This window comes from Myxine glutinosa, chromosome 8 (assembly GCF_964187855.1).
Source record: "Myxine glutinosa chromosome 8, kmMyxGlut1.1, whole genome shotgun sequence".
In the NCBI taxonomy this organism is placed as follows: domain Eukaryota; kingdom Metazoa; phylum Chordata; class Myxini; order Myxiniformes; family Myxinidae; genus Myxine; species Myxine glutinosa.
The window spans coordinates 96,959,205-96,983,693 of record NC_136268.1 but is presented as its reverse complement, the minus strand read 5'-3'; the positions used below and the strand labels follow the sequence as shown (position 1 = coordinate 96,983,693).

Sequence of the window (24,489 nt, the reverse complement as noted above, 5' to 3'; positions counted from 1 at the left end):
ACCTTGGGGAACTCCAGCCTGAACAGGAAGAGGAGATGAGAGAAACCCATTCAGGGCCACACGTTGACTACGACCAGAGAGGAAGTCCGCCAGCCATGCGTGGAGATTTCCATGGATACCAAAGGAGGAGAGTTTGGTGAGCAGAGCAGGGTGCCAGACCGTATCGAAGGCACGTTTTTGTGATATTTTGTTCACAAACAAACGGACAGACAAACAGACAGGGGTGAAAACATAACCTCCATCCACCTTTGGTGGCGGAGGTAATAATGGATAATCCCAACCACCTTCACCTACTTTGAGCAATCCTGGATATTTTCCAAGGCATCATTTATTTAAATTTTCAATCATTCAGGGCCCATCTTCCATCACACTCCCATAATTCCTGGCTCCCTTTTTATGCCTCCGCAGCAAAGGTGCAGGAGGCATTATGTTTTTGGGTTGCCCGTCCGGCTGTGCATGTGTCCGTAGCAGATTTTGTTACCTTGATAACTTGTGAACCGGCAAAGGGATTCCAACCAAAGTTGGAAAAAGTATGAACTCTAATACAAAGATGAACTGATTCAATTTTGGGGGCCACCGTTCAAAGGTCATGGGCCATTTGAAAATCCTTTTGCAGATCATAATTTGTGTTTTTTATCCAGAGCTCCACGGATTTTAATTCTCATAGCAACAAAGGCAGTAAAATTGTTGGTGAATTCAAGTTCACGTGTCCAAATGCATGATAATTTCATCATAAGCCCATGCATAACTGCTGAACCTAATTTCAGACAGCTTGTAGGATGTTTGCATATGGAATTTATTACCCTCGCCAGAGTATAGGGTATTGCATTTGAGTCCGTTTGTCTGTCTGTCTGTTTGTTTGTTACTTGCAAAATCGAAGATTTTTCAAGTATATTGGTCGGTTGTGTTTGTGGTTCTGTCTGTCTGTCTGTTCATTACTTGGCAAAAAAATTTTTTTTTTTTCTTTGCAAGTCTGTTGATCACTCCGGTTTGTGTGTTTGTTTGTCTGTCCGCTCACTTATACTTGCCTACAGGTCACAATTTTAAACCGATCTTCAAGAAACGTTAACAAACGGTAGAGTTCGTGTTCCGATAAAATCCTATATATTTTGGGGTCAAAAGGTCAACATAGGTCAAAGGTCAACCACTTTTTTCAAATTTCTAAAATCCTCAATTTTCATCCGATTCACTTGAAATTTGAATGGGATTTACATATCAGCAAACTGAATTCAACCACCAACTATTTTTGAGATCACCATAGGCCAAAAGAGCAACATAGGCCAAAAGTCAACAACAATTTCAAATTTCTAAAATCCTCAATTTTCATACGATTCACTTGAAATTTGAATAGGATATACACATCACTAAGCTGAATTCAACCACCAACTATTTTTGAGATCAGCATCGGCCAAGAGGTCAACATAGGCCAAAGGGCAACAACAATTTCGAATTTCTAAAATCCTCAATTTTCATCCGATTCACTTGAAATTTGAATGGGATATACACATCACTGAACTGAATTCAACCAACAACTATTTTTGAGATCAGCATAGGCCAAAAGGTCAACATAGGCCAAAGGGCAACAACAATTTCGAATTTCTAAAATCCTCAATTTTCATCCGATTCACTTGAAATTTGAATGGGATTTTCATATCGGCAAACTGAACTCAACCACCAACTACTGATGGGATCAACATAGGCCAAAAGGTCAACATAGGCCAAAGGTGAACAACAATTTCAAATTTCTAAAATCCTCAATTTTCACCCGATTCACTTGGAATTCGAATGGGATTTACATATCAGCAAACTAAATTCAACCACCAACTATTTTTGAGATCACCATCGGTCAGAGGTCAACAACAATTTCAAATTTCTAAAATCCTCAATTTTCATTCGATTCACTTGAAATTTGAATGGGATTTACATATCAGTTAACTGAATTCAACCAACAACTATTTTTGAGATCAGCATAGGCCAAAAGTTTATAATAGGCGAAAGGTCAACCACTTTTTTCAAATTATTAAATGCCTCAATTTTCATGCGATTGACTTGAAATTTGAATTGGATTTTCATGTCAGCTAACTGAATTCAACCACCAATTATATAAGAGGTCAAAAGGATGCTCTACTGAGGGCCATTCTGCTTTGTTCTCTTTTGCCAAGTGTCGCTCTATGAGTGATTTTTCATCTGTTTGTTTGTCTGTTTGTCACCAGCCTACAGGTCACAATTCTAAACCGATCGTCACGAAACTTCGCCAAGTTGTATAGATCGTCCCAATTGAGAAGCCTATTGTTTTTGGGGTCAAAAGGTCAACATAGGCCAAATGTCACCAACTTTGCCAAATTTCTAAAATCCTCAATTTTCATCCGATTGACTTGAAATTTGAAGAGGACTTGCATATCTGGTCACTAAATTCAACCACCAAGTATATTGGAGGTCAACATAGGCCAAAAGGTCAACATAGGCCAAATTTCTAAAATCACCAATCTTCATTTGATTGACTTGAAATTCTAAGAGGATTTACATATATGGTCATTGAATTCAACCACCAACTATTTTTGAGGTCAACTTAGGCCAAAAGGTCAACATAGGCCAAGTTTTTTAAATCCTCAATTTTCATCCGATTGACTTGAAAATTGAACAGCATTTGCACATTGAGTCACTAAATAGGGAAACTAACTATTTTTGAGGTCAAAGGATCAAAGGTCAACTCAAGGTCAACCTTCCAAAATCATCATTTTTCATCTGAAAAATCGTCACTTTTCTTCCTGTTGACCTGAGCTTTGATCAAGATTGTCAATTTTAATCTTGATGAAATGGACAATTTACTGTATCAATGGAATTTTTTTTTCTTGGGGGTGGGGGGCGGATTTTGCAAGTATCGTGCTCCGCATGACGTCTTCTTGTTATTCTGTCTGTTTGTTTGTCTGTTTGTCACTGGCCTACAGGTCACAATTCTAAACCGATCGTCACGAAACTTGACCAAGTTGTAGAGGTTGTCACAATTGAGAAGCGTATTGATTTTGAGGTCAAAGATCACAGGTCATCTTGAGGTTAAATTTCTAAAATCGCCATTTTAAATCCGATTGACTTGAAAATTGAACAGCATTTGTATAGTGAGTCAATAAATTGGGAAACCAACTATTTTTGAGGTCAACTCTTGGTCAAACTTCCAACATCATCAATTTTCATCTGATTGACTTGAAAATTTAACAGCATTTGCATGACGCCTCACTAAATTGGAAAATCAACTGTTTTTGAGGTCAAAAGGTGAACTCAAGGTGAAACTTCTAAAATCATGAATTTTCATTTGGAAATCGTCACTTTTCATCCTATAAACCTGAGCTTTGATCGAGATCATCAATTTTAATCTGGATGAAATAGACAATTTGATGGATCAATGGCATCCTTTCTGGGGGGCGTTGGGGGGGGAGGGGGGGAGGCTGGATTCAATGATGAACGAGGTTCAATGATGTCATTCTTGAGCATGTATTCAACCTCCTTTTAAAATGTTCCAACTTGACAGGATTCATCCTGTATGGGTGCTGTTTTACTGGTGTGGCCTCACCTACGAATCTTTCTATGACGCCTTGTAGTGAGGTACCTTAGTGAAAATATAATTACACGGTGGACAAAAGTAGCATTTTTTAACCAAAGCATCTCCATGGTATACCTTTTAGAAAAAAAGTAAGCTGCAAAAAATTGGATAATGGGAAGGGCAATTTATGACGTCATCAGCTAATTATTACACAATTATATATAAAAAATCGTTTAGTTAGGAGTAAGCCGTGGGGCGTATATTTTTACCTTACATATGTTTCTGAGGTGAAGGAATTCAATGCAGTTGCCAATATTGTTCTTGAACTTTCTTTAAAAGATTTATGATTTCATTAAGACATCATCAATTAAAAATAAGCTCATATGACACACAAATTGGATTGGTTAGTCAACACTGACATATGGAGAGTCTTTAGTTCTTAAGGTTATGCTTGTTGTGTCACAGAATTTAACGCAGCCGCACTTTTTTATTTAGACTGAGCTATTACGTTTTATGACGTCATCATTATGCCATCTGCTAGTTGAATTAAAGGATTGATGGTTCAAAATTAAACATATTGAATTAAATATGTATATACTTCAACATCATAGTCTGCTCCTCTCCCCTGTCGTGATCAATGATTCCATCGAGATGTAAAAAAATAACGATGTCATGTCATTATTACCTCACAAAAACACAGTGACAGCCCCAGCCCCTAACCCCCCCTCACACACACACACACCTGTTTTATGCCATATCATTGTTGTAATTGTTACTCATGCATTTGTGAGAGAATATCACGAAGTATTACCAGCCTCATTGATTCTGCAATTAGGATTGATTTTCAACACCCTATTTATACTCAAGGCAAGTAATTCATTGTTCAAAGTTGACATTTGCCCAGATGTGGAATAAGATTGATAGCTTAGTGTCCGTGATGAGCTGCAGCTGCGAGCAAATTATTTCTGACAGTTGCAACTGCAAAGTTCTGTGCAGGGTAGACCACTTCCATGAAAAGATCCTTTGGCTGTCGTGGACGAGGGATTATGGTCAATGTTATCCAGTGCACGGACAGTGAAGAGACCTTTCCTGAGAATAGATGGGCACACAATTTGATCAGCAGTGAACTGGTCACACATTGCAGATGACAATTTATTCTCCAGCTGCAGGACCCGGCTGTAGGAGATGCTCAACCCCAGTTTAGCCAGTTGGTCAACAAGTGTTCCGTTCCTCGTCAGTGTGTGAATATTCAAACCAATGTAGACAGGAAGTGGAGGCTCTCGCTCTGGAGACTGTTTTTTGGGAGTGGCCCCTTTCTTGCATCTTTTCTTTAAATTGTGGAGGTATGACTGAGCCATTGTCTGAGTGTCATCAACATTGAAGATTCTTTGTTTTTTTTCGACAAAATTAGAATATAGTGACGTCACTACAACAGCAAATCAGCTTATGGTTGCTTAAATGTCATTTATTACATCACTCCTCAATTCCCTGACCCTCAAAATGTCAAATTAATGACTTGGAATCTCATCACAATGCTTCACAACCTTATTTTCTATATTTACTTGCTCTACGAGCTCGGTAGTAGATTGTGACGTCATAAAGTACACTTCCTGTCATCCGATTTTTTGCAGCTTACCCTCTTTTTGATTGTAACACATGGGCAAAGCTTTGGTGAAAAATGGCGCTTTTGTCCACCGTGTAACAATCCTTGGCATTTTTGTTACTGAGGTACCTCACTATTGACTATGGATGGTAAACACTTGACTTAACCTGTTTCACTCCCACCTGGTGCACAACCTGTTGGAAGGGTTTTGACATGAAATTTGATCCCTGATCAGACTGTATGCCCTAAGGTAGACCAACAAGGATAAATAATCCTCTTGGGGAGGTTCAGTCATTTAAACTTCTGGGTCTCGCTATCAGCCATGGTATTTTTTTTACAAACCACATTTCAAAGTTGGCCTCCAAAGCCAGCCGCCAACTGTGCATCCTCCGTCGTACAAAGTCCTTCCTCGGCACACCTGAACTCTGATCCACCTAAACGGCCTTTATCTGCAGTTTCAGAGTTTTGCTCTTCCTCTGGGCTGGTTCCCCTGGCTCACATCTTGATGCTGTGGAAACCAAGGCTTTTAAGATTATTGAAATCTCCTGCAATGAAGATGAGTCTATTGGCCTATCACTTTGCTATTGCAGACAGGTCGGTGGGCTCGCTGTCTTCTACCACCTCTTTTCTGGTCTTGTACCCCCTGCTCTATCCGTGCTTTGGCCAACATTAGTTTCACAGGCGTCAAAGTCATCACTGACCTGGCCCATAAAGGTATCCTCTAAAGTGTACATAGGTTCTGAATCCAAATCCTTTTTCACTGTACTCTATTCAGAGTACTTCCTGGACATGGAGCGGGTCACTACACCCGATGGGAAAACATAAATAATCTCCTACTCCAGCTGCTCTGTGTTACACTTAGCACTCAGTTCTTAAACTAACCTACTTACTGCAGGTTAACCGAGACTCAACCACCTGCTAAGTAATTTCCGATAATATGAGTAAAAGAAACTCCTTCTAAGGGAAGCGTAGACTGTAAGCCTACAGTAACAGGATCTGACACCAACTCAAACTTTAGTTGAACCACCTGAAGAGGTGCATTACCAAAGCCACTAACACCTTGTAACTGTACACTGGAATCCGTCGTCGTTTTCTCGGATATTGGTAAGATGCCCTCTAACATCAAGGACTGGGATGCCCCCGTGTTTCTCAATATTTCAACAGGTTGCTGATAGGCGGTGTGCCTCTGGCTGACACAAACCCTCCATAATAAAAGGTTTGTATCCTTCATTAATAACATCTAGATCTGGTGTAGCATCCTGTTTGGGTGACCGTTCAAAGCCACTTCCCACAAAGGGCGGTTTTGAGTATTAGCAAATGCAGTTGTTGTAGCTCTTGGCTGATAATAATCACTTCGGTTTCTCCTTTCCAAAATGCAACACTGAGATTAGGTGACCTCTCCTCTTGAAATTAACATAAGCAAGCCTTGACGAAAAATTCAATGGTCTGTTTCGGGCCAATAGGAAAATTTCACCAAATAATTTTCTATATTTTACACAAGTAACAGACAGACTCTCTCTTGGAGTTTAACATAATGCAATCAATAATCATGTAAACATCATATTACTATCTCATTAATGCTTCAATAAGTGTCACAATTAAACCATTTCTATAAACAAAGAAAAAAAATCACAAACATCTTGTGAACATATCTCAGGTACAGACTTCGAACATTTCCATCACGGACACATGTTGCGACAGAGAATGGTTCTCTTGTTAAACCTTTCGGACAAATCGGCAGCTGCTTTTCTTGTAGTCTCGATTGGATCGTTCTCCAGTTTTGCCGACATCAGCCAGTCTCCATCCTTGGATAGGCATAGAAGTGCCAACGGGTCTCCTGTAAAGCCATTTAAATACATTGCACATTAAGAAAGTACTAACTCATTTTGACAACTAGCTTTACATCAGATTACAGTAGGAAGTTTTTCAAACTTTGTGGGGGGTAGGCATGAAATACCTTCGGAAAGTCAGGAATGTGTAGATTTTAGTATGGACTGAGTGTCGCGAAGAAGAAGAAGCCATCTCGATGTATCTAAGTAGGGTCGAATGTCCGGTTAAGTGTTTGGGCGTCTCCACATGGAGGAGTGGAGGTGTGCTATCTTGGTAGGGTCTGTAAAGTTAAATTCGCCTGTACATGCTTGCCTCTCTGTGATTTTTCCCAAATAATAAAAATAAATAACCACCTTTAGAGGCCATTTTTCCCCGCAAAGCGGGGGTTGGCCTTTTTCGGGAACCGTGGTTGTTGTTGTTTTTTGGTCCCCTTTTTGAAGCAATGTTTTATGGCCGGATGCCCTTCCTGACGCCAACCCTTTTTGCCGCCTTTAACGACAAACAGGGAATTACCAGTGAACTGGTACTCAATTAGCCGACCTCGGAAGGATGACAGGCTGAGTCAACCCCCCTGGCGTTAATTCAGCGATCGACTGGGATTCGAACCCAGGATCCTAGGATCCTAAGCCGGCACCCTAGCCACTAGCCCAACACCAGGGTTTCCTAAATGTTCTTATAAAACTCAGTTGGCCAGGCAATGGACTCATTCGCTCACCACGCCGCCAGATCCGACAGACCTAGCACATTTTCCAATCGGCAAGTAAACCCCGATGTCATCCGAACATTCCCGAACAGAGATTAGACTCCGTCCCCCGACGACTCGTAACGAGGAGGCCACATCCCGGCCTTCGTGATTGGTGGAGGCACGATGGGACGATTGAGTAGCGCTTTGTGATTGGACAGAGTGTGACGTCAGCAGTCGAACATTCGAGAGCTGAAGGGAAAAAGACACCATCTATATATCTATATCTATATATATATATATATATATATATATATATATATATATATATATATATCTCTCTCTCTCTCTCTCTCTCGCCCCCTGCTGGCCGTTCGTGTGTTGGGCGTGGCAAGATGGCGTGCACTGGTGTTCGTGTGCTGTAGCTCCGTGCTTGTGTTGTGTTGTCCCCCCCCCCCCCCATTCCTTCCTTTCCCATCGCGCCTTTGTCGTGTCCTTCTTTACCACCTGTGCCCCTTTCCCTCCCTTGAGACAGAGAGAGTGAGAGAAGAGCCCAAAGGTGAGAGCAGACCCGTTCGGTTCAGTTTACCTGCTCCGTCGGTGCTGTTTACCTTACTCGCGTCGTGAGAACTTTATTATTCATTATTTCATTTCGACTTTATTTATTTTGTGTCCTTTCCGCCTGGTCAAGGTGGAAAGGTGAGACATCGCCGTTATGGCGAGTGTTCGTGCACGGCAGGAAGGGTTTGAAACCCTAACAAGGAAGCATGCTTTCGTGTGTGTCCCTCCCGAAGGTGTTCCTACCGAGGACATTATCCTAGCTGTAGGGAATGTTATCGGCGATGGAAATGTCCGCGCCGCGTCGCGGATGAACCAAAAGTTTGTTGTTTTCGTGTCGGACGAGAAGTTCGTGCATGATGTTGTTAGTACCGGTCTGTCATTGAAAGGTGGGCAGTTCGTCATGGTTTCCCCGATGGACACACCGGCGATTAAAGTTATTATTTCAAATGTCGCTCCGTTTATCACAGATGATAAGTTAATGGCTGTTCTGACCCGGTATGGAACTGTTGTTTCCCGAATCTCGATGATTCCCCTGGGATGTCGGGATGAACGAATGAAACATGTTATGAGTTTCCGGAGACAAGTATTCATGGTGCTTCCTGATCGCGGCGACGATACAGGACTAAACATCTCGTTTAAAATTTCGGTAAATGATCGTCAATATCAAATGTACGCTTCGTCAGGCACCTTAACGTGCTTCCTTTGTGGAGCCTTCGGACACGTTAAAAGGTTTTGTCCCAAAGCATCTTGTACGAAGTGCGGCAAATTGGGACACACCAATGTGGGCTGTAAAAAAGAAAACGCCCCGACCGTGCTTCCTCATGCCTCGACCGTGCTTCCTCACGCCTCGACCGTGCTTCCTCACGCCTCGACCGTGCTTCCTCACGCCTCGACCGTGCTTCCTCACGCCTTGACCGTGCTCCCCGACGCTCAAACCGTGCTCCCCGACGCTCAAACCGTGCTACCTGAAGCCCCGACCTTGCTTCCCGACGCCCCGACTGTGCTTCCTGATGTCCCAACTGTGCTTCCCGAGGTTCCGACTACGCTTCCCGAAGCCCCAACCGTGCTACCTGAAGCCCCAACCGTGCTACCCGAAGCCCCAACCGTGCTTCCCGAAGCCCCGACTGTGCTTCCCGACGCCACGACTGTGCTTCCCGACGCCCCGACCGTGCTTCCCGACGCCGGTGCTACCCAAACCCAGTGAGATGGCACTTGGTGATGCTAGTACTGCTGGCGAACCCATGAATGAAGAACTTGTCATACTGACCAAAAAACGGAAAGCACCACTAACAAATAGCCCCGATGGTGCGATAAAGAAGGCTGTCTTGGGCAGAGACACTGTCTCTGCAAAAGAGGGCAAAACGTTTACAGCAAACGAAAATATCGAACGCCAAAGTGGAAAAGAGGATGTTACTGATTTCCCAGGCTCTGAGAATAAAGCCTACATTGATCCGAACAATGCGGCCATTTTTGAGCCTGAACGCGAAGCCCTACCGGTTCCCCCTCCAGTAGCTGAGCGGACTGGTGACCAAACAAATTGCTCTGTCTTACAAACAGAAATCGTAACCCCGGCTACGCAGAGATCTGCAGCCATTTGCCAAAGCATACATAAAGAAAGTAAGCACCAGTCTGCTCGTGAGTGTGTACCAGAGTACCCAACGAAATCTCAGGAGATGCATCCAGAGGAGCTCATGAGAGCTGCAAGTAAGGCCCAAGATCCAGGCGGGACATTATCAGACCTGTCAGAGTCTGAGGACGAGGTGGAAGTGACTGAGCTGTCACAGTCATCAGCATCTCAGTCACAAATACCCCCCCAACACATCGTGTCGTTTCTAGCCGAAACGTACAGACAGCGTAACATAGTCATTAAAGACTATTTTGCCGATTTGGTTGCATTCATCCACACTGCAAAATCCATAATTAAAACGCCTGAACAATTTGACCTGAATAAGTCACAATACCACAGGTTAAGAAAATTCATCACACGTGCAGGTGTAGAGTGTTCCCAGCCACAGGCTGATTTCATCAATACAGGATGAAAACTATAAAACTTGCAACTTTAAATATTAACGGTGGTGGTGCTAGCCACCTCCGCCAGGTTCAAGTAAAAAACATATTTCAACGGAAAAAGGTGGATGTGATCTTACTTCAAGAAACTCACATCACACCAAATGTGGAACATAACTGGCATCAACTTTTTAAGAGCCAATGCTATTTCAGCAATTTATCAGCTTCATCTGCTGGAATCGGCTTCTTGCTGAAGCCAGGCCTCGTGTGTGAGTCATGCCATTTTCAGGAGGTAATAAATGGTCGGCTTAGTTCTCTCAAACTAGTAAGCCATAACTTCCATTACACCATTTTTAATGTGTATGCGCCAAGTGATAGCGTAGAGCGTAAGTCCTTCTTCACCTCAATGATAAATCACTTAAGATCGGTTGATTTTGATCATTGTGTGTGTGTCGGAGGTGATTTCAATTGCACCTTCGACCCATCGGTTGACAGAAACTCTGTCGAACCCCATCCTGAGTCCCATGTACACTTATCCAATTTTTTTAGCACAATGGGCTTCGTTGATGTTTGGCGGTTGCACCACCCAAACACATCCCAGTACACCTGGTGTCGATGCGCCAACAGTCGAGTATCCTTGGCAAGGCTTGACAGATGGTACATCAACGTACCCTTTAAAAATACTGCGGTTTCTTCAAATCTTTTTCCTTCCGTGTTTTCAGACCATCATATGGTAACCCTAAACCTTTCCTTTCCTCAACCCGCAAATAGGAGCGCTTATTGGAAGTTTAATGTTAGACTTCTAGAAGATGGTATGTTTAAAGAAGCCTTTCGTGTTTTCTGGGCAAGTCTAGTAGCAAAGAAATCTTCCTTTTCTTCATCCAGCATATGGTGGGATAACATGAAATCTCAAATTCGGGTTTTTTGTCAATGTTTCCAATCACACAGCACAAACGACAAGCACATTACAATGGCCCGGTTGGAATTGGATATCCTACAATTGGAGAGTAAATTGGCTCATGAAAACAATGATGCCAATTACCGGTTATTGCTTGTAAAGACAGCTCTTTTAAGGGAGTTGGTTCAAGAGAAAGCAGCCGGAACATTAATTAGACTTAGAATACAGAATGTAAAGTTATCAGACACCCCAAACAAGTCTTTCTTTCATTTAGAATCCTTAAGCAAGCCATCACGGCTAATCTCTTCTGTTTTGGACTCAAGAGGCAACGTTGTTGTCAACGAGGATGATGTTAGAATAAACATTATTGAATTCTTTACAAAACTTTTTGAGGAGCAGACTGTTTGTAATGATACAATGATGGATTTAACCTCTCACCTCCCCTCCCTAACTGAGGCTCAACGGTTGGAGCTTGACCTACCAATCACCCTCCTTGAGCTAACCTGTGCTCTTGCTGCCATGGATTCAGGGAAAGCTCCGGGTATTGACGGTCTACCTCCCGAATTCTTTCTGACATTTTGGGACCTTTTAGGCCCTGAGTTGCTGAATGTTTTGGACACTTCTATACAGACTGGTATAATGCCGCTGAGTCTAAGAAGAGCCGTAGTGTGCTTGCTCCCGAAAACTGAAGATCCCCGACTTTTGGTGAACTGGCGACCGATCTCCCTGCTGTGCACGGACTACAAGCTTTTTTCAAAAGTACTAGCTAATCGACTAAAAAAGGTTATTGGTGATCTAGTACTGCCAGAACAGAGTTACTGTGTTCCTGGAAGATCCATCCATGATAATATTTCTTTAATCAGAGATCTCATTGATGGTAACCGTGTTAAGGAAGACTTTGGAATGATGTCGCTTGATCTTGAAAAGGCATTTGACAGTATCGACCATAAGTTTATGCATCATGTGTTACAGGCATGCGGCCTCGGAGCAAACTTTCGTTCCTACATTTCCTTGCTATACACGGATGTATTTAGTTTAATTAAGATTAATAATGTGCTGGCTCCCCCCATCAAGGTTCGGAGAGGGGTTCGGCAAGGGTGCCCAGTCTCTGGTTTATTGTTTGCTCTTTCATTAGAGCCTCTTCTCAATCTACTGAGAAAGAAGATTTCTGGAATAGCACTCTCTCCCATGAGTGCACCGCTAACCCTATGTGCTTATGCGGATGACGTCTGCATCTTTGTAAAAGATAAGGATGATATTGATATCGTTGTTGAGTGCCTGTCAAAGTTTCACGCTGCCTCCTCTTTAAAAATCAATTGGAACAAGAGCAAGACGTTATGGATACCCTCCTTTTATCGCAACCTTCTTCAGCCTGTACCACAGCCGCCCCCATCCCTCCCCGCAGGGTTGCTGTGGGGAAGTGAGGGAATTAAGTACTTGGGCATATTCCTTGGTTCCCCACAGTATGCTCAGAGAAATTGGGACGGGGTAATTGAGCAAGTGGGAGAAAGATTGAACCGATGGAAAAGGGTTTTACCTCATTTGTCCTTCAAGGGCCGTGTGCTAGTGATCAACAACTTAGTTGCCACAATGTTGTGGCATAGGTTCATCTGCCTGCAACCGCCGGAGGCCCTACTCAAAGCACTCCAGGGCAAACTGGTGGACTTCTTCTGGGGAGGCTACCACTGGCTACGACCCGATGTGATATGTCGCCCCTCGGCTGAGGGTGGCCACAACCTCGTCGACATCAAAGCCCGCCTAATGGCCTTCCGGCTGCGGTCCATTCAACGTCTCCTCTACATGGAACATCTGCCAGGCCGGCTCCCTGCACGCCTTGTACTGCAGCGAGCGGGTAGGCTCGGGTACGGGTTTGAACTTTTTCAAATGAACCTCCAACATGTCGACATATCGGTTCTCCCTGCTTTTTACCAAAGCCTCTTAAATGCCTGGCAGAGCCTTTCTGTGAGTCGTCAGGCGGACACATATGTAACGAAAATGCTGGCACACGAGCCTTTGTTCTATAACCCTCTCTTTCCCGACATTCCAAAGAGTCGAGATTTTTGCCAACACTTTATAGCAGCTGGTATCGTGAAGGTGCGGCATCTCCGACATGACTCAGGGTATGGTTGGAAATCCGTAAGTGAAATCGCCGACCTGACAGGGATTTGGTCCCATAGGATGATTGCAAAAATTTTGAGGAAAATGATTCAGTTGGGACGGCAACTTGGCCTAACTTGGACTCGAGGTACAGAAGAAGATCTAAATGAGCCGACAGTGCCTAAATTGATTGTTGAACCCATTCAAAACGATTTGCCCCCTGTTAGCGATGGGTCAAAGCTTTTCCAGACAATGGACAGCAAGGGCATCTACAAGATGTGCCTCAAGCTGTTAAATGGGAACCCTTCGTTAAATGGAGTTACCCGATGGAAAGGATTGTTACCCGGAGGACCCCCCTCCGAACCTATCTGGGAAGCCATGTATAGTGAGCCCACATCCAAAAGAACAGGTGATCTCCAGTGGCGTTTGGCCCACTGGATTGTTCCCTCCAACACGTTTATTAGACATTTTTCTCCTGTATCTGTTTGTTGTCCCTTCTGTACAGTCAATGAGGACTTGTTTCATGCATTCATAGACTGTATCCGATTATTTCCTTTGTTTCATTGGTTGAATTACATTGCACATGAAATGCATGTTACTTTTTCTTTGAGAAATTTCGTCTTTGGTTTTGCCCCTAAACAGAATCCTGCATCTAAACTGTTTAGTTTCCTAATAGCAACTGCGAAACTTGCTGTTTATTTGACAAGAAAAGACAAACTATCTGGCAAACCGATAGAGCACTGCAATATCATGTTGTGTTTGAATGCATTAGTCTCAGCAAGATTGAAACTGGAATTTACCCTTTCCAACTAGGCCGGAAATTTTCAAAGCTTTGTTGATACTTGGTGTGTTGGTGGGTTTTGTGAGGTTAAAGAAAACGAATTTAGAATACTGTTGTGAGATACTGATTGTTTCTTATTTGATGATCATTGGGTGCTTCTTCTTTTTCTTTTTTCTTTTTGTTGGCATTATTGATTTCATTGCAAAACGTGTATATTGTTACTTTTATATTTTTGTAATAAAAGGACTAAAAAGTCAAAGTCTCTCTCTCTCTCTCTCTCTCTCTCTCTCTCTCTCTCTCTGTCTCTGTCTCTATCTCTCTCTCTCTGTCTCTCCCTCTGTCTCTCTCTCTCTCTCTCTCTCTCTCTCTCTCTCTCTCTCTCTGTCTCTGTCTCTGTCTCTGTCTCGTCGTGCATGGGTGTGGCAATCATGGCTGCTGTGTGTGAGGAGCTGTGCTGTGTTGGCTGTGCTGTGTTGGCGTCTTTCCCATCCTCCATTTCACTCCATTTGTGTCCTTGTACGTGTTTGTGAAGTTTTCCCCGTGTTTCCTTTCTTTGTTGAGACAGGAGAGAGAAAGAGAGCGCACATGGTAAGTGATTAGCAGGCCTGTTCAGGACCCCCTGGTTTGGGCCTGCTCTTCCATTTGCCGTGTTTATACGTTTAGCCTTTTTTTGGCTAAATACTTCATCCATATTATTACTTTTCCTTTTTCCTCCACTTGCTAGTTTTGCTTGTGGCAGGTTTGTCTTTGTTTTTTCAATTTACTTCATTTGTTAATTTTACACTATGGCAAACGTACGTTTGCACAATAGTGTGTACGAGGCACTTACTCCAAAGAACGGGGTCATAGTTTGTCCGCCGGACGGAGTTAGTGTTGACGACGTTGTAATGGGTTTCGGAGAACAAATTGGGCTCGAAAACATTCTCGCAGCATCGAAAATGAATCAACGTGTCGTGCTCTTCCTGTCCGAAGAGCGATACGTTGCTCAGACAGTCGAAACCGGCTTGTCTGTCGCACCGGATCTTTTTCTTACTGTGTGTCCTTTGGACACACCTGCCGTCAAAATTATTATTTCGAATTTACCACCTTTCTTTAAAAGCGAGGAGATTACCTGTGCTTTAAACCGTTTTGGGACGGTCGTGTCATGGATCTCAATGATCCCCTTACGTTTGCGTTCTGGCGCTTCGGTTAGACACATCATGTCTTTCCGGCGTCACTTATATTGTTTTAAAGAACAATGCACAATCGCTTAGTGCTGCTGTGACTTTGAAGCACAAAGATCGCAGCTACCAAATTTACATCGCTACTGAGGCAATGACGTGCTTTATTTGTGGCGAGCACGGACATTTAAAGAACGCTTGTCCGAAACCAAATATTCCCGGTGACGAATCTCAACGTGTGGAATCTAACCGGGAATCTCAACACCTGGAACCCAAACCAAGCACCGGTGGTACATCTAGAGTCGCGGAGCCCAAGCCAGACACGAGTGGCACATCTAGAGCGGAGTGTACAGACGCCTCCCATAATCAGCCCCGCGGTGCGAGTGCAGAACTAAAGGGACCTCAAGCGGATGACGAGGGTTTTATCACCGTTCAATCTCGGAGAAACAAGCGCCCAAACGTCAATGGTCACGATGTCACGGTGAGCGTTCCGAAAAAACTGGCGGCGTCGGGCAAATTAAATGGCTCCCATTTGGAAGCAGCTGCCCCGTTTGCTGCCGTGGAAACGGAAAACAGATTTGCCGTGTTAGCTACGGAGGATAATAATAACGCTCCTGATAACGAGCAAGACAAACACGAGCACGAACAAGAAGGTGGTGTCGTGCCCCAAGAGGTACAAGGAGGTGATGTTGTGCCCCAAGAGGTACAAGGAGGTAGTGTCATGCCCAAAGAGGTACAAGGAGGTAGTGTTGTACCCCAAGAGGTACAAGGAGGTAGCGTCGTGTTCCAAGAGGTAGCTGTGACTACCCCTGTGGTTGCCGATACCACAACCATGGACGTCAGCAATGAACCTGTTTTGGTCCCTCTCCCTGTTAAGGGTGAAGTGTCTGAGATGTCTGCGCCACAGACAACCCCGTACATGATGGAAGCAGAGTGTGTGTGTTCTGTTTCGGAAATAGTTTTTCCCCTCCCGGCAGAAATGGAAATACCTGCTCCACCGGGGGAGCACGATACTAATGTAGATCCCCAATTAAACTACGACTCCGATGGCGCGTCGTCGCTTGCCTCTGGTGGTAGCACCGAGGTCTGGAATGATCCAGGCTTATCCCAGGAACCGGAGAGTGGTCCGACTGTGCCCCCCCAGGAGATCCTAAAGTTTTTACATCACACCTTCCGTAAGAGAAATGTTAAAATTCAGGATTCCTTCCCTGATCTGCACAGTTTTATCATCTCCGCAAAGCGACTGCTCCTTCAGTCCGAGCAGTTTGGTTTGACTGAACCACAAATGTTTCGTCTCAGGAAATGGGTTCTGAAAGCAAGGAAGCACCTGCAGGCATATCATGACCCAATTGACTGATACCCTTCCCCAAATTCCACACTATGGCTTTTTCTATAGCCACTTTAAACATAAACGGAGGACGCTCGTATTTACGAAAAGTTGAAGTTAAGGAGCTTGTTTTGCAGAACCACATCGATATCTTACTCTTACAAGAAACCAGATGTAGTTCCTCCTGTATGAGTGAATGGGAAAGAATAATGAAAGGAAGGTGGTTGTTCAGTAGCTTAGAGTGTCCTCGGGCTGGGGTAGCCATCTATCTGCATCCTTCTCTCTGTAATCTCATTGTTGATTTTAATGAAATAATTAAAGGGTACTTAAACTCTCTCACTTTCACCCTTAATGGTTTTAAACACACAATAGTGAACGTCTATGCACCCAGTGACAGCACGGATAGAATTGCTTTTTTCACACAGTTAGAAACCTCCCTTGCACATTTTGATTTTAATGGATTTGTTTGTTTAGGAGGGGATTTTAACTGTACGATGGACTCTACCATTGATCGCAATGGGAATGAGCCTCATCCAGCAAGTATTGTGCCTCTGACTAGGACTTTGACAACCTTCTCCCTTGTTGACATCTGGAGAACTCGAAATCCATCCACACGCCAGTATACATGGTGTCGGTGTTTAAATGGCCGTCTGTCCCTCGCAAGGTTAGACCGGTTTTATATTAATAGTGATTTTTTAAATATTGTGACCCATACTGCTATTGTCCCGAGTGGTTTCTCAGATCACCACATGGTTGTGTTTCGCACTTTCTCCCCGATTTGTAATCGTGGTGCTGTCTATTGGACATTCAATGTTAGTCTTCTGGAAGACAAATGTTTTATTGATGCTTTTAAAATCTTCTGGGAGACCTTACTCCTGCGGAAAGCTTCCTTCCCTCTCCTCGGACAGTGGTGGGGCAATGCAAAAGTCCAGATAAAAATGTTTTGCCAGCAGTACGGGTCCTTTCATACCAAGAATGATGTTGCTCTTCAATCCCTGCTTACCAAGGAGATTCTAACTTTACAATCTAACCTCTCAGCTTCTAATGCTGAACGGACTAATCTTTTGTTGGCTAAGAAAAAGGCCGTTCTTGCTGAATTGTGTGTAAAGCAAGCGAGAGGAGCTTTGGTCCGGCTCCGAATGGAAAATTTGTGTTTTCTCGATACCTCTTCCAAGTTCTTCTTTGGATTGGAAACCCGAACCAAACGAAGCCAGCAACTAACCTCGCTTCGGACAAAAGAAGGGAGAGTGACATACGATCAAAAATGTATCAGAGGTTCCGCCAAGGAATATTTCTCTGACTTGTACCGTGCCAAGAACATTGATCATGGAATGATTGACTCTCTGGTTGCCTCTTTGCCCACCTTTTCCGAAATGGCACGCCAACAGTTGGATGTGGAAGTTACTTCGGAAGAACTTTTTTCCGCATTGCAAACTTTACCCACTGGCAAGGCGTCAGGCTTAGATGGGATCCCAATGGAACTCTACCGGGCCTTCTGGAACCTTTTGGGTCCTGAACTACTTGGTCTTTTAAACGACAGCTTGCGATCTGGCTCGCTACCCCTCAGTTGTCGCAGGGCTGTATTTGCCCTCATTCCCAAGAAAGGAGACCTTCAGAACTTGAAAAACTGGCGTCCAATCTCGTTACTTTGTACTGACTATAAAATATTTGCCAAAGCTCTTGCAAACCGCCTCAAGCTGGTGATTGGGGAGATTGTACACCCCGACCAATCCTACTGCATTCCCAAAAGGACTATACATGATAGTATTTTTATCGTTCGCAACATTATCGATATTTGTACCATTGAACAAAGGAATGTTGGTTTGGTTTTCCTCGACCAGGAAAAAGCTTTTGATGCAATTGATCATTTAAATCTCTTTTCTGTTTTACGTGGCTTTGGTATCGGGGAATTTTTTTATCTCTTACACTAAATGATTGTAAAATAATACTTTTAGCTTGTTAAAAGTAAATAATATTTTATGCCAGCCATTCTCTGTTTGTAGAGGAATTCGCCAAGGGTGCCCCTTGTCTGGTCTTTTGTACTCCCTTTCAGTTGAGCCTCTGCTTATTCGATTGCGTGCGCGCCTTCTTGGTTTCGCCCCCCTTCCAGCAGTAAACCCGGTCAAGACAATTGCCTACGCAGATGACCTGTGCATAATTGTTCGCTCTGATGAAGATGTTTCTTCCTTGGTTCATTGTGTCCAGGAGTTTAGCTCAGCAAGCTCTGCAAAAATCAACTGGCTCAAGAGCAATGCTCTCTACTTGGGTCCGCCAAGTGACGCCCCTCCTCCAACCTTGCCCGGCCAGCTTGTGTGGGCACGAGACGGGATACACTATCTCGGGGTCTCTCTTGGCACTCCGGACTTCGTCTCGAAGAACTGGGAAACACTTATAACTAAAACTGAGCAGCGGCTTCTAAAATGGAAAGGTTTACTGAATCAGCTCTCTTATCGGGGTCGCACCCTGATAATAAACAATCTTGCGGCATCAATGCTGTGGCATAAGCTTAAGGCACTACAAGCCCCAGCTTTTATTCTTAAAAAACTCTCAAGTGTTTTCATTGACTTTTTGGGGGGGGGGGGGGGGAAACACTGGCTCCGGTCAGGCGTGCTAAGCCTGCCCGTTGCTGAAGGTGGACAGGGGTTGGTCGATGTCAACAGTAAGGTGATGGCTTTTCGCCTCCTCTCACTATGCCGGCTCTTGTACACGGATGTCCCGTGGAAAGCTTTTGCTCACTGCCTACGTAGGCAAGCCGGGAAACTTGGTTTTGACCAGCAACTCTTTCTCATCAACATCAAGAACATTGACTTAACTTTGGTCCCCCTATTCTACAGGAGCATGCTGGAAGCATGGCAGGCGATTCAATTTCAGCGTGATGCATGTGATTATTCCCTCCCAATGTTTTTAAATGAGCCAGTCTTTTTAAACCCAGTTTTTAAAGGGGTCTGTAGTGACCGATCTTTTATGCAAAAATTCATTGATATTGATTGCACTAAGGTCAAAAACTTTCGAGACCCTTTTCTCCATAAATGGAAGTCAGCAGCTGACGTTGCTGTGGCTACTGGTGTTCGTTCTATCAGAGTCATTGGGAGGATCTTCTCTCTGATTTTACGCCTTTTTAAACAAACCGGGCTAAAATGGGACCCACTGGTGGAAGCTAACCCCTCTTTGTCACAATGCCCCTTTCCAAAACTTTTAATTTCTTTCCAAGGTATTATTCCTTTTAATACAATGGAGAAATCCTCTGTTTATTCCATGTGTGTTGGAATTATTGTTCCCTGTAAACCGACAGAACCTCAAACACACTGGAGACCTCTGCTCCAAATTGGCGCTGCCGCAACAATCAAATGGCTCACCATGTATAGGGCACCCATTGTCAAACGCACTGGGGACCTGCAATGGCGACTGGCACATTATATTTTATCTTCAAACGTTTTATCTCACCGCATATGCCCTGACAACTCGGAAATGTGTCCCTTCTGTGATGTCCCTGAAACTGTTTTTCATGCTTTTATTGAATGTACGAGGTTGGCTCCTCTTTTTTCAGTTTTATCACGTGTGATTGAAGGGCTAGGCTTGGTGTTCACACATTGTGTTTTTATATTTGGCTTTAATTTTTCTTACCGGTGTAAAGAAGAATGTATTTTAGCCAACTATCTGTTTGCGGAGGCAAAACTTGCTATTTATTTATCAAGAAAGCACAAAATGCAAACCATTCGTGCACCACTTTTATCTGATGATGATGTTTTAGTGATTTTCAAAGGTCTAGTTACGTCTCGTTTACATCTGGAGCCTTGAATTCATTGAATGTACGCTCTTCTCACAGCGATGGTGCGTGAAGGAATCCCTTTGCAGCTTGGTTGATGGTGTCCTCCAAGTTCATTTGTAAATTCTAGTCCTTGCCCTCATGTAACCCCCATCCTTATTTATATGAAATGTGTCATATGACTTTTCATCATGTACACTGACTTCCCAGTAATAAAGAGGAACGAAATGTGTCTCTCTCTCTCTTTCTCTTTCTCTTTCTCTTTTTCTCTCTCTCTCTCTCTCTTGTCCTGGCTGCGTGGCGGACGGTCGCTCCTCTTGTGCACGCTCATGCAGAGAACCTTCGGCGCATTGTGGAGTTTTTGCAACGTTGGAGGAGGGAGGTGTTGTTGGACTGTCTTTTGGGGGAGCTGGGGCCGCGCTGCACTTGTCGGTGGAAGTGAGGAAGGGCTGGTTGATTGCCTGGTCGCGCCTGGGCGTTTTCTGACGTGCGGGTTCGGCGCCATTATTGGGGCGCGTCCCGCACCAGCGGCTAAACCGGCAGCAACGACCAACGCACCCTCAGCACTCTTTGGGGCCAGAGCTGAGGGTCAGCCCTACAGTAAGGGAAGTTATTTTTATTTATCTTTCCCCCTTGTTTGTATATGAGTCTGAGTGGAGACGTCTCAAATTAAGCAATAGTTTTTCCCTTACATTCATTTTAATTGCTTCCATTATTTTCATTAAATCATTATTTGTTGACTTTCAATTTCTTGTCTTGTTTAGTTTCTTTGTTCTGTGGGTTCAGATTAACCCCGTGTGTTCCCGATTAGATAAGGCTTCTGGCCTATCCCACGTGCACCAAAGACAATCCCGCCAAGGTTTGAAATACGCCTCGGAGTTAAAGCTTGTTTCAGCTATTTGTCTGAGGCCGGTCTTCATCGGCCATGGACAGGACAGTACTAACTCATTTTGACAACTAGCTTTACATCGGATTACGGTAAGAAGTTTTTCAAACGTTTGAATTTTAGCATTTATTCAAATGAGACAATAGGCACATCAATTATATTATACTCGTCTAATAAGCACAAACATTTGCTTCATATTAACTGTCCCATTCTTCGTTCAGTATGCAGCAAAAGGCTGCGGGGTAGCAACATTAGCTGAGGGCGTGGCTGTACCACTGATGCAGCGCTCCCTATAGGTTAGGTCAGGAATTTGGAATTTGGCCATGGTGTCGGAGATGTCTCGCCTACTCTTCGTGAAGGTCACCATGGGATCTATAACCTATATAGGTTATGTCAGGAATTTATATATTCTATAACGTATATTCTATAACGATCTATAACGTATATAGGTTAGGTCAGCTCCCTATAGGTTAGGTCAGGAATTTGGCCATGGTGTCGGAGATGTCTCGCCTACTCTTCGTGAAGGTCACCATGGTATCTATAACGTCCACCAAATAGTGCTAGCAGACAGGACGCCTTTTAACGTCTATCCGAGGGACGGCACACACATCGATGAATCTCCCTGTTTGTGAAACACGTGGATGACAGTTTATGGCTGTGTCGGGATTCAAACCCACGTTGGACAGCTTAGAGGCAGGTGTGCATCAACTAACACAAGCCACCTTCCATTACTGCCAATATCTCCAGTACCTCAATCCCCAATGCTTCTAACTACCTATTTAAATCCTGTTTCACCAAACTACGGTTTGTGCTGCCACTACCTCTCCAGTGAGACCATTCCATCCATTCATTCACTACTCTGAGTGAAAGACCCCTGCCTTACATTCAAACTCCTGTTCTTTACTCTCAGGCTGTGGTTCCTGGTGCTGCCACTGTCTATATTCTACTGAAAGACCCTTCTGCCCTTGTTTTCTCTAACCCATTCATTATCTTAAATATCTCTACCAGATGCCTTCACTGCCCCCTGGTAGCTGTTCCCACATAAAATATGATACATTATCAATATCTAATAGCATACCTGGGCTGGGCCGCTATAATGGAGCCCCCAGCTGGAGCAGATTGGGTACCAATTAGAATAAAGCAGCATATGCACTGTATGGATGTAATTGATACGGTCGACCTGCAGGTGAATACATCGACACAACCATAGTCAGCTGATCCCAAGACCAGTGAACCAAACGAACATTTAACCAAAGCTATCAGTAATGTGTATTTTCAACCAAAATCATTGTTGATTAGAAGGTACGCTCAGCCGTGGTGGATGCATCATTCACAAGCAGCATTAATTGGCTCGAGTATTTATGTTTTGCTCTAAAAATACCGCAGAAGAGCTGCTGCACGTATTTGAATATGGCAAGGAGGAGGAAGAAGAGGTCATATTGGGACGATCCTTACCTGGCCACACGGATTCCGTGCAAACCTTTCCCGTGCGGTTTGCTCGCCAGGTGCCGTCTCTCCAGCAGTCCGGTCACGAGCTCGTGCACGATGAGCACGTACAGCAGGAAGATGAGCACGACGGGCGACATGATGCTTCAACGCGCACGCACGAACGGCGCGACCCCGGTCGGCGGGTCCGGTAAACCCCTGAGCGTTTATTTTTCGCGCCCTTTCTCCTGGAGGGATCCTGCACGAGTCTCGTCGCGACGGATCTGCGAACGACGCGGGGGATGAGCGACCCGATGGGCTGCAGCCACGTGGGTGATGTGAAAACGGGGAGGCGCAGACGGGGAAGACGAGGTAGACAGGATAGGGGATGGGATAGCCGAATATGATGGTGTGGTCACGTATCGATCACGATCTGTATCACAAATTCAAACGATAAACTATCTAAAAATACAAAGCCAGTTTGCGTCTGTTTGTATGTAGACGTCTTCTTCTTCCTCCATGTGCTCAAAATAACGAGGACAGTTAAAAAAAAATCAAAATGAAAATTGATCATTTTATGCAGCTGAGGATGCATCGTTGCTGCCTTATGCTCCAGGCGGACCACATCGAGAGAAGAGAATGCCAAGGAAATACAAAGATTTTGTGAGATTGTAATTATTTCATAATAATACTACAACATCACTCAGTCGAGAGCATACCTCCGCCTGGTGAACAGTTTACGTTTTGTATATCAAAGTACACCAGAAAATCACAATACAGAATCACATTTAATCAAAATCAATCACAGGAATCACCGTAGGTCCAGTCTTTCATACCCTGATCTACCCCTCGTTTTTGGCCATATCACTCCAAGGTGAAGAATCACTTTAAAAAAATTCTACTAGCTGGATCCGCATCCGGATCTTCACCAAAATTGAATTGATTCTTCCTTGTCACACACACAACCTGTCCAACAAGTTTCGTCCAAATCCGTCCATAACGTTTTGAGATATCCCGCTATGTATCGTTTTTGGCCCTATCTCTCAATGGTGAAGAATCACTTACGAAAAATTAAATAATTATCATATTCGACTCCATATTCAGATCTTCACCAAAATCGAATCGAATCGTCCTTGTCAGACACACAACCTGTCCAACAAGTTTCGTCCAAATCCGTCCATAACGTTTTGAGATATCCCGCTATGTATCGTTTTTGGCCCTATCTCTCAATGGTGAAGAATCACTTACGAAAAATTAAATAATTATCATATTCGACTCCATATTCAGATCTTCACCAAAATCGAATCGAATCGTCCTTGTCAGACACACAACCTGTCCAACATGTTTCGTCCAAATCCGTCCATAACGTTTTGAGATATCCCGCTATGTATCGTTTTTGGCCCAATCTCCCAATGGTGAAGAATCACTTACAAAATTAAATAATTCTCATATCCGAATCCATATTCAGATCTTCACCAAAATTGAATTGATTCTTCCTTGTCACACACACAACCTGTCCAACAAGTTTCGTCCAAATCCGTCCATAACGTTTTGAGATATCCTGCTATGTATCGTTTTTGGCCCTATCTCTCAATGGTGAAGAATCACTTACGAAAAATTAAATAATTATCATATTCGACTCCATATTCAGATCTTCACCAAAATCGAATCGAATCGTCCTTGTCAGACACACAACCTGTCCAACAAGTTTCGTCCAAATCCGTCCATAACGTTTTGAGATATCCCGCTATGTATCGTTTTTGGCCCAATCTCCCAATGGTGAAGAATCACTTACAAAATTAAATAATTCTCATATCCGAATCCATATTCAGATCTTCACCAAAATTGAATTGATTCTTCCTTGTCACACACACAACCTGTCCAACAAGTTTCGTCCAAATCCGTCCATAACGTTTTGAGATATCCCG

The 24,489-nt window shown here is 43.8% G+C and overlaps 1 protein-coding gene and 1 long non-coding RNA gene across 9 annotated transcripts in view; one reads left to right on the top strand and one right to left on the bottom strand.

The window, feature by feature from the left end:
* Window positions 1–4,978: 4,978 nt before the first annotated feature.
* LOC144893306 (uncharacterized) lies at window positions 4,979–22,722 on the bottom strand. Its single transcript, XR_013624356.1, has 2 exons — window positions 22,592–22,722; window positions 4,979–6,978 (listed from the first exon to the last, which is right to left on the bottom strand). It is a non-coding gene; the product is annotated as an uncharacterized LOC144893306 (long non-coding RNA).
* The window catches only part of LOC137432745 (regulator of G-protein signaling protein-like), a 126,037-nt gene continuing 120,621 nt past the window's right edge, over window positions 19,074–24,489 (top strand). For 7 of the 8 annotated variants that reach the window (XR_013624355.1, XR_013624354.1, XM_078783564.1 and 4 more), the window contains exon 1: window positions 19,074–23,232. The gene's annotated coding sequence lies outside the window, so the exon portion shown is untranslated. The remainder of the gene's footprint in view (window positions 23,233–24,489) is intronic. The other variant, XR_013624353.1, reaches the window with a different exon arrangement.